This window comes from Rhinatrema bivittatum, chromosome 18 (assembly GCF_901001135.1).
Source record: "Rhinatrema bivittatum chromosome 18, aRhiBiv1.1, whole genome shotgun sequence".
Taxonomy (NCBI): Eukaryota; Metazoa; Chordata; class Amphibia; order Gymnophiona; family Rhinatrematidae; genus Rhinatrema; species Rhinatrema bivittatum.
In genome coordinates, this window is record NC_042632.1 from 47,174,924 (window position 1) to 47,185,432 (window position 10,509).

Here is a 10,509-nt window from a genome sequence, read left to right on the forward strand (position 1 = left end):
TACAGTTCTATACCTGCTAATTTACTAGCACAAGTGAAATCAGACGTCTGTGGTCTGCAGTTTTTGGGTGGGAGGCCTGGTGGAGATTCGGGATGAAGTGCTAAAGGGTGTGTAGGTGAACTGGCAGAGGTATCGGTAAACTGATGATTTCAAGTATGTGCAGGCATGCACTCTGCGTATAAATCGAGGTTATGAGTACATTTCCCTCCCTGCCCTAAATGATACATGCATATGTTAAGAAAATAGGTAGGAAAAGTAAGTGTTTTCTTGCAAATATTCCCACATGCTGAAATATAGGTGCGTACTTTCAGAGTTGAACTATGCTGTGTTTTATAAACTGTGCCAGCTACCTGCCACACAGTTGGTAAAATCCTAGGATCAATCTCTATGGATCCACATACAGATGCAACTGCAATATCGCCCATAGATTTGAAAGTTAGTCTCAATATTCAAATCCCGCACGCACACAGATGCATCGCCACGTGCATTTTATAAAATCCAATACCCGCGATTTTGTATCGGTGCAGGGTGGGGGGGGGGGGAGATTTTTTAAACACCTGCGTGGCGACGAGATCAGGCCTTTGCCCAGTTCCCTATCCCCCTAACTAACCTTCATCCCGACCCCCTAAACCCACTCTAACTAATCTTAGGGTGGGCGGGCCAGGGGATGGAACTTGCACTCATACCCTGGCCCGCCCCCTTTTCAAGAACCCGGCACTTCCGCGCGTACCGTTTTCAAAATGCACTTGGCGCGTGCTCAGTCCAGCCATGTGCGTATCTCCCGGGATTTCCGCGCACCGGATTTTGAAAATTTACTTGATGGTGACCTTTTGCCTGCATGCATGAATTTTGGAAGACTTTCTTCTGAAGGAAAGTAAAAAGCTTACTTGAAAAGTCAGCATTGACAAACATGGAATGTGTGTGGCTTTTCAAACATATCAGAGGGACTGAAGGTGATATTAAATTGTGTTTTCTGTCCCTGCCCCTTTTAAGGGGGAATTGTAAAACAGCCTCCCTAAATTAGGTGGTAAATACCCATGTAAATTGCAGCTGTACGCGCACAAGTCCACTTTGAAAATTATCCCAGCAAATTTATCCGCCCTCAGCTACATCTGCTGTCATTCCATGCCCAGTTAGTGAAATGCAAAACTATGCGTAATGGGTCAGACCCCCCTCCTCAACTCCTCCCTGGGAGCTCATTGGCTCAGTCCGGGTGCACTTACACATTTACAGGAGAGATGCATGCAAGTTTGCTTATATATTGGGCGGGTAATTTTATAAAAGCCCATTCCACGGGTAAAGCTCTGATTTATCTATGGACGTAACTTTTAAAATTGCCCTCCCTGAGTTGTCTTTGGACCATTTTAACAAAGGGGACACATTTTATTTCACATGGCATCTCGCATTTAATTTTATTTCTTTGATCTTATCTCCCTATGCCTCTCACCCAAAAAATAAAAGCTCTATTTGAATGACAGAGAATAAAATAAAATGCAATTGCTGTATTCAGAAATCTGTTATTACTTTTGCTCATTGGCCGATTTATGAAATGCAGTGCTGCTTGAATTCCACTAGGTGTCAGTATAATCTTTGCTAAATTATGCTTGCTGAGGGACAGAATATTTCCTACAAATTTGTGGTGCACTACCATTATGCCAAACAATATTTCCTACTGGGATTTATGAAAACAGTTTTAAAGGTCAGATGATTTAAAATGAGAAAACTTTTTTTTTTTGTCTTTCATTTGTTATTTAGTGGAATCTATTTCTATTTGAAAAGTTAAAAGTAAGAGGCCCTTTTGTTCCCTTGTATTCAAATCTGGATGCGTTGGACATTATGGCAAATTGTAATATATTTACTATTGAAGCCTAACTTAAGGTGAAAGTATTCATTTTTTTGGAAGTCTGCATATATATATATAATTCCAAACGGTTGGGAATGTGGGTGGTTTCCCACATGTCTGCAAGTACATTAATCTGTAAAATGAAAATAGTCATTAAGTTGTTTTGGGCTTAGCAAAATGTATCCTGATAGACACTGACATACAAGTCTCAAGTCAATAATTATTCCATGTTTGTTAATGTGTTCTGCGCTCCATCCATCCATCTTCACAGACTCAGCGATGATTATTTTGTTCAGGAAACAGGTCAGCAGTAGACAAAATTCTTATCAAAGAATTCTCTGGCTATAGCTGGAATGGCTGTAGACTGCTGAAGCTGGCACAGATTTAGCTGCAGTCCCCCCTTCTTTTACAAGGGATGCACTGTGTCTAATTGGCCAGGAAATTGAATCCGATTGACTAAGGGTCAGACATGGAAGCTTGTTGATTATGGGGTAGTCTCACTATATCCAATGGCATTAGTTTGGTGATATCCCCTAACATTAAATAAAGGACACTTGCCAGAGGAGGGAAGGGTTGTAGGAAAGGGGAGAATCCAAGGCTGGTTCCTCTAGTCAAAATGCTACTGCCCAAAACACCCTTAAAACCAGGTGCAGGGCTAATGGGAGCTGAGCTATGGAGTAGCATCCATTTACCAAAGGATTGTTTTAACCATGCTCAGGACTTAAAAAACATTTCTGACAAAAAAGAAAATATTTGTTTACACAGCCAAATAAAAATAATCAAACGCTAAATGCAAAAAAAAAAAAAAAGCATGAGGTTCATTATCTCCTTTTGGATCCTGCATAGTCAATTTCATTGCATCAGCAACATCTGGCATAGGGCTGAGGATGGATATGGAGCATGCTCAGAGTGTGACAGTGCAAAGTATGGACAAGAAGCCAAAAATGCTTGCCCACACTGCAATCAGCTCACTGCCTCAGACATGTCTGCACGCAAATCCACAGGAAACAATGGGGAAATCAGTAGCAAGACACATGTACAAAACGTTTTCCTAGAGGAGAAACAAAAACACTGATGGCTTAGAAAGGGATTTTGCTGTCCGGCCAGCTCATTTTGATAAATGGAGGAGGTTAGATAGACTTATCCAGCGAACCATTGAATATACACTCATCTTAAAGTTAGCCAGAAAAGTCCATTCAGCTATCTTTAGGACTGCCATATAGCACAGAGTTAGATTAGTTATTCATCTAATTCTGAATATCAGAGTAAGCGGGATAACATATCCGCCACAAAACATTCCTACATTATTCCCTAAATTTAGCTGAATAATGTTATCTGGCTAAAATTTAACTGGATAAGTTGCTGAAATATTCAGAAGTCAGCATTTAGCCAAATAATGTGCGAGTTATTCAGCTAAATGCCACTGAATATGAATCCCATACGACATAAAGGCAGATAAAGACCATATGGCCCATCCAGTCTGCCCATCTACATTGCCTGTTCAGCTTTATAGTCCATTCCTCTCCTTCAGAGAACCTCTGTGCTTGTCCCATGCTTTCTTCCATTCTGATAATGTCCTTGTCTACAAAGCATGAACAACTTCAGTTGTGAAAGGCAAACATGCATCCAACTCCCTCCTCTCACCTGCCCCCTCCAAAAAATAAGGTTATTCCATGTCCACGTTTTAACTTCTTCTTGCATGATCTTCTTTCCATTAAGATGAAGGACTGGATCCTCCACCATGGCGTGCTGGTCCTCCAGTAGGAAAACAAGCCAGGGGAGGAATTGGAGACCACAGAGAGACCCTTTCCCACAAGAGATAGAGAAAAGGACCCGCAAGCTTTTTTTGCATGATTTTTATCTACACTCCCTAGTGAGGACAGCCTAAAAGCAAACTATAGGGTTTCTTTTTATTATACATTTTCAGTAAAAATGTTATTTTTTGACACAAATATTGTATGGGGTCATTTCCTGCATTTATAGTAGGTGAGAATAAATGATGTGTAGGAGTGTGAGGATGAGATTGCATGGGTAGGGCATGTGTAGTAAGTGAGTAGGTTAAGCTGGTTGTGAAGGAATCAGAGTTTGGCAAAGCAATATGCCGCAATGTACTGCCTCATTACAAGCTGCTTTTCCCATAAGAAGTTACAGCCAGTGAGTTTTTAACAAAAACAGCACTTATCACCTTTCCCTATCATGACGTGATGAACAAAATGTATGGCTTGTTGGGGTTAGATTTGCCGATTTGACCATGAGATGAAAAGAAAAGTGACCAAATCGCTCCTACAGCAAGTAATAGGGCTTTCGTTACTGCAGCTAGAGAACTTTCAGAGATAGGAGGAAATCTGAATGGCTATATCAAAGGACAGGGATGTGCTTTTGTTTGAAATGAATGGGTAACCTGAAACGAAACAGCCCATTTTCAGGTAATTTCATTGAGAACAAAACAAATGGACAGTGACTGGAAAATAACAAAAATGTTCATTTGCACATGTTGACATGCGCTATTCTATGGGGCAAGCAAAACTGCTGGGGGTGGTTTCTACTTAAGGCAAGCCGCTGAAGCTAGACAGGATGAAGCCATATGGAAAGGAGCAGGACCAATCAAGGTAAAGCATTTATTTCCAACCAGCCTATACCAGCTGGCATCTGCATGGATTAACAATAAGTTCCTCTTTTTTTTTATTTTTTACCTGAAACTCAAAACAAAATGAAACTTTTAGCAGTCACCATGGCGACCTTACATTTCTCTGCTGAGCTGACGTGATTCTGAAGCTCTTTCTCAGTGCCAAAGAAAAAGTTTAAAAATAGATTTGGAAAGGAAAACTTAAAGCAAGATGGACTGGACTGGAGCCTTTTGTCACAGTGTCACTGTGTGAGAGAAGACACTGCAATTTAATCTGTTCACCATTACGGAGTTGCTATTTGCTATGCTGTTCTGCCACAATTACTCTCCAGCCTGCTCCTGGCATTCTTATGATGTCTAAGAACACCCGCCCTTACTGGTACCATTTTTCCTCCTCTTGGTGCCCCGGGATATTCATGCCACTTCTGGTATCATTTTCTTGCTTTTTTGAGTGGCTTGGGCTATTCATGCTATTGTTATTGGTGCCCTTTTCCCTTCTCATGAAGCCTTGAGGTTCTGATGTCACTCTGCTAGCTGCCTTACCCTTTATGCCTTGGGGTGTTGACACCACTGGTCTCTCTTCCTCATCTCTTATTGATTGCCTCGGGATGTGTATGCCACTGTGCCATCTACCTTGCCCCTCACTCTATGCCTTTGGGTGTTTATGCCAATGTGCCTGCCGCCCCATTTTGCACTCCATGACTTGGTGTATTAATGCCACTCTTCTTCCTGCCTTAGCCTTCATTCTATGCCATGGGGTGCTGACCACTTTGCTTCTGCCTTATCCCTCTCTGCTTCTGGGTGTGTTGACGCCACTGTGTGTTTTTATTTTGACCTAAAAGCAGTGACTATCTGCTGGGTGTGTTTGAGTGCACACTGCTACCCTTAACAAAAGACACGGGGGTAACCTGCATGGAACAGCAGTTACTGCCCTAAACAACTTGCTGGGCAGATTGAATGGACCACTTGGGTCTTTTTCATCTGTTGTTTGCTATGTTACAGAGTGTATTGTAGCGTTAAAAATGCCCAACTTGCAGCCATGCCTCACTCTAAGCTTTGGGATGTTCATGCCACTGTTTGCCCCTCTCATGTGCCATGGGGTATTTATGTCTTTTCTGGGATACTTTGCCCTCCTCGCTGTCTAGGCAGACCTTGAGATGTTCACACCCCTTTTGGTCCACTGTTGTTAATGCCCTTTCCTCCTCTTTTGTGCCAGACGTCTTCTCCTGCTGGTGAGGAGTGGAGACTCGGCCAGTATCGCGACCCTCACAGAGGTCCAAACCCAAAGGTGCAGGCGTGCTACAGTAGAGCTCTGGCAGTCGACTCCTGCTTCTGAAGAACAACTGCAAAAGAGGTTTGTGAACGTGACTGGATGGGCTCGGTGTGCACTGTGAAGCCAAAAGTGAGAGCCAGACCGTAGTGCCACTCAAGCCAGCCATTGCGGGAGCATCCCTTAAAGTAGCCAGATGAGAATGGGGGACCAACAGAAAAACAGTGGTTCCTCTATGGGATTGTTGCAGGGGAGTAGCTTAGGGTGAGCACCAGGTCACATGCTGAAACCGAGAGGGCTGATGAGTCAGGTAATGGGCACTGACAGTAGAAAAAGCAAAAAAAAAAACCAAAACACAGAATAAACCTTGCAACCTTGCTCTGTGGGACAATTTGGCCATGAGCACTGAGCAGGGAAAGTTTGGCGGGCCAGAAACATTTGCCCTGAAGATTGTAGTTTAGGTACCCCCTGCTTTTGTGCTTACCTTAGCTTTGGGACCTTCAGGCTTTTCCATCAGGAAACCTGCTTCTCCTCTTCCTCAGTCTGCACACTCCATTATACAACTTTTATCAACCGTGCATCATGCGCGTTGCTTGAATCATCTGTCTTGTGTGTGCATTTCTCTGGGGGTTCAGCCGGTATGAGCTGAGGCGTTAGCTGGCAGGTCCCAGCACCCCCCTGCTTATTTTTTTTCACAGTTTGGCTTGTAAAGGCATGGTGTAAAAACACATTAACTGCTTTGCTAAATCCAAAGCTCTCTTGGTCCCATCTGCTCTTAGAGCCTGTATAGCATATTAGTTCAGATTCTACATGATACTTTGATGAGTTTGGTTGAGCTGCATTTTGGATTCCAATCAGATCCTTTTGGCAGACCAGGGCGTAGTGTCCCTCTGCTGGTCAAGACCGCAAAGGAAAATGCAGAGTGGAAGCCCAGAAATGCTCTTTTACTCCGTGTCCTGAAGCTCATGCCAGGCGAGAGGAATCTGCCGGGCAGCCCTGTCCTCCTGGAGATGTGCTTTGCAGTGTTTCACAGCCCTGCAACCTACAGAAGACATCTTTGTCTTGAGCTATCACTCAAAGTGATTTGTTTATCTGACAGAATCTTTGGAGCCCAGTCATGCTCAGGTTACAGCTGTTGGGTCACATCTGTAATGTGATACTGACAGAAACATTGTTCTGCCGCAGGAGCGGGAGACAGGGGGTTTACAATTGGTTTCAGGGTTTTACAGGGAGCTGGTAAATATTGAAATAGCTTTCTACTACGCTGTTGTGAGAATATTTTATATTCCATTGCCTTTTTTTACTTTTACAAAAAAAATTGTATTATATTCATTTTATGAATTAATAACATTAGAATATTGTACAATGAGAAGCAGAAAAAATTCAGCATCCGTTTTAACTCTGTTTCTGCTAATGAAAATTGATGAGTGGCATCAACCTGCCCTTCTGTACGGGAGAGCCGGTTTGCTTCCTAAGCCTGACATGGTAGGCATTCCTGTGAAAGCAGCGTTCCTAGCTCCCTGGAGGGAAGGAGCCTCAGTCACCACACAGCCACGATGATGATACCAATGAGTGAGTTTCAGAGCACATATCTGTGGTGTTCCGGGCTCTGTGGGCCCACTACAGAGGAAGAGGATGGGGAGAGATAAAGTCCTGGCAGTTGTGAGTGATAGTGCCTCAGCATCAGAACGCTCCTTTCCCTGTCATCAACAGCACTGAATGGGTCCAGAAGCTCTAGTATAAAAGAAGGCAAGCCAAACAAAAAATGAAGAGAAAATTCTATAATGTGTTAACTGAGAAAGTGACATTTGGACAAATGCCTTGTTTTCAATTGGATTCCAGAAAGGGAGGGAGATGAGAGGTCTAGAACGGGTAGATGTGAATCGGTTATTTACTCTAGAATGGGTAGATGTGAATCTGTTATTTACTCTTTCAGATGGTAGAAGGACTAGGGGGCACTCCATGAAGTTAGCATGGGGCACATTTAAAACTAATCGGAGAAAGTTCTTTTTTACTCAACGCACAATTAAACTCTAGAATTTGTTGCCAGAGGATGTGGTTAGTGCAGTTAGTATAGCTGTGTTTAAAAAAAGGATTGGATAAGTTCTTGGAGGAGAAGTCCATTACCTGCTATTAAGTTCACTTAGAAAATAGCCACTGCCATTAGCAATGATAACATGGAATAGACTTAGTTTTTGGGTACTTGCCAGGTTCTTATGGCCTGGATTGGCCACTGCTGAAAACAGGATGCTAGGCTTGATGGACCCTTGGTCTGACCCAGTATGGCATTTTCTTATGTTCTTATGTTAAAGTGGCAAGCTTTGGGCTCATGTTGTCGGCTTTCCCTGAATTATGAGTTAAGGTGCCAATCACTAGACCATGCCCCCTCCCTGGCGGTTGTATGAAGTTTTACATATTCAACGACCTTCAAAGTCAGAATTTTCGGTGGACATAGTGGATTGCACATTAATAGCCTTTGGGATTCCCCATGTCTCTCCCCAGTTCGTAATTGGTCTGAAATAAATTACTTACAACATAAAACATGAGATAAACCTCGACAAATGTACTGATGACTGTCATTGAAAAGAGATTCTTGGCCATGAGGGTTGAATGAAGTAGTGTGGTTGACATGTTAGTCCACTTCTAGATGTAGAAATAAGAATCAACAAACAAGTTACAGGCATCGCCTTTAAATTGAACTAACTTAATACATTTGTGACTAACTTTCAAAAGCCAGTCCTAAACGATGCAACCCAAGAAACAATCAGTAAATGTCTTTAAGAAAAATAGATTACTTCTTGAACCTAAAGTCGGTGAGAGAGTATGAGTAAGTAAACTTTCAGTTAGAAGGTATTGAGAAATCTCATTTGCCCGCATGGCAGACATTGAAATGCCTCAAAGAGATAGAAATGCAGAAGAAGCAATTATTTTTCAGACCAAAGAAAATTCTTAAAACAAAAGGGTCCTTTCTTTTCAGTTTTTATATTATTTTGCCTGGGAATTTCAATGTTATAACAAAACAAATCCATGAAAAAATGGCTTTCATGTAACACACAGGAGAAGAGTCATTTTTTCCACTGGTTTCTTTGTTGTTCAAACATTGAAAATCCCAGACAAAATAAAATAAAAACTGAAACACAGGTCTCTAGGTTTGAAGCTGAAAGGAAATATTTCTTGATGGAAAGGGAGGCAGATGCCTCCCAATGGAGATGGTGGAGGAAAAACTAATAGAATTCAAGAAAGCAATGGAATAAAAGTGAGAATCTATAGTTGCAGGTAAGCAAAAGAGAGTCAGAGATCAGGTGAGGTCTGATGTATTGCTACCGAAAGGGGAAGATGGGCAGCCTAGATGAACTTTGGCATCTTAGTCTGCTGTCATATTTTACGCTTCTGTATCTCACTTGTGTTTATGGTGCTGTAAGGTGCATATCCTATCGTCTTTCACCTTTTCTAATACACCCCCCCCCCCCCCCCAGCTAGTAATTATAAATTTCCTACTTCTACACATACAATCCTCATACCCTCTTTATGGTATGCTACAACAAGTTTTTTGTAAATACTACCCGATACTATTTATGTCCACTTTACTACAATATGTTATCTTTGAAAATGTTTACCCGTTATTATTTATTTCCTTATAGTTCATTATGTTAATTGTAAACGTTACCTGTTCCATGTAAACCGATACAATGTGCAAACGGTTATCGGTATATAAAAGCCTTAAATAAATAAATGTATTTGCATACAGTTAAGGAGCAGTGACACAGTGAATTCTCCAGTGAGAATATGAAAGTAAAACCTGAGGCTGGCTAGATTCTGCAAGACTGCATCAAGAATGGCCAGTCCTTATCGTCCATCATTTTCTCTATTTCTATGTAATTGGAGTCCTCTGGACTTCCTACAACCTTTAACCTTATGCTTTCTGCACTTCATGTTACAGTAATTTCCTTTGGCCCACTTTGCAAAGAAGAAAACCTCAGGAATTAAACTGGAAAAATCTTTTGCCTCTGGGTCTTTTGAATGTGGTATTTGACAGTATTCAATGTGCTTTCTTTGGATAGAGTGCGATAGCTTGTTATATATTTTTAGGTTAATGGATAGCAGGGGTGTTATGTATCTGCTTTCAAAACTGTTGATGTGGTTAAAGTTTTATATGCAACAAACAAGGGAGAATTAATACTGTACTCAGCGTCAATAATACAAAAGAAATAAGTGCAGAAAAGTTTATTGGTCCACACATAAATGTTTCATAAATGGTGAGTTTTTAATATTTCAAAAAACGGCATCTCCACTGTATGAATGTGAATCTTAGAAGGGCCTCCCGACACGGACCCCATGTTTCACCGCCAGGCTGCATCGGGAGGGACAGCAAATTTAAGTAACAGTCTATGTCCGTAGCTATGTAAGTTCACAGAGAGCCCTTTCGGTGGGGCACCTGGATATCCGCTTTATTTTCCTGAAACGTTCCCAGTGTCATTCTCAATAGGTAGGTTTTGCTTCATTTATGGGGTATTGTGAAGAATGTTGATATTTTAACCCAAATAGGTAGATTTTAAAAGCCCTACGTGCGCCAAAGCCAGGAGATAAGTGCAGAAGTCATGCCCACGCAGATTTTAAAAGGCGCGTGAGTACGCGCACACATCGGGAAGTCAGAAAAGGGGCGGAGTCTGGGCAGGAAATGGGTATTCTGGGTGTATAGCCTGAAGCATGCACATAAGTATTCATGCGCACCAGCGTGTGCTGGGATCCCCTACCACGTAACTTTATTTT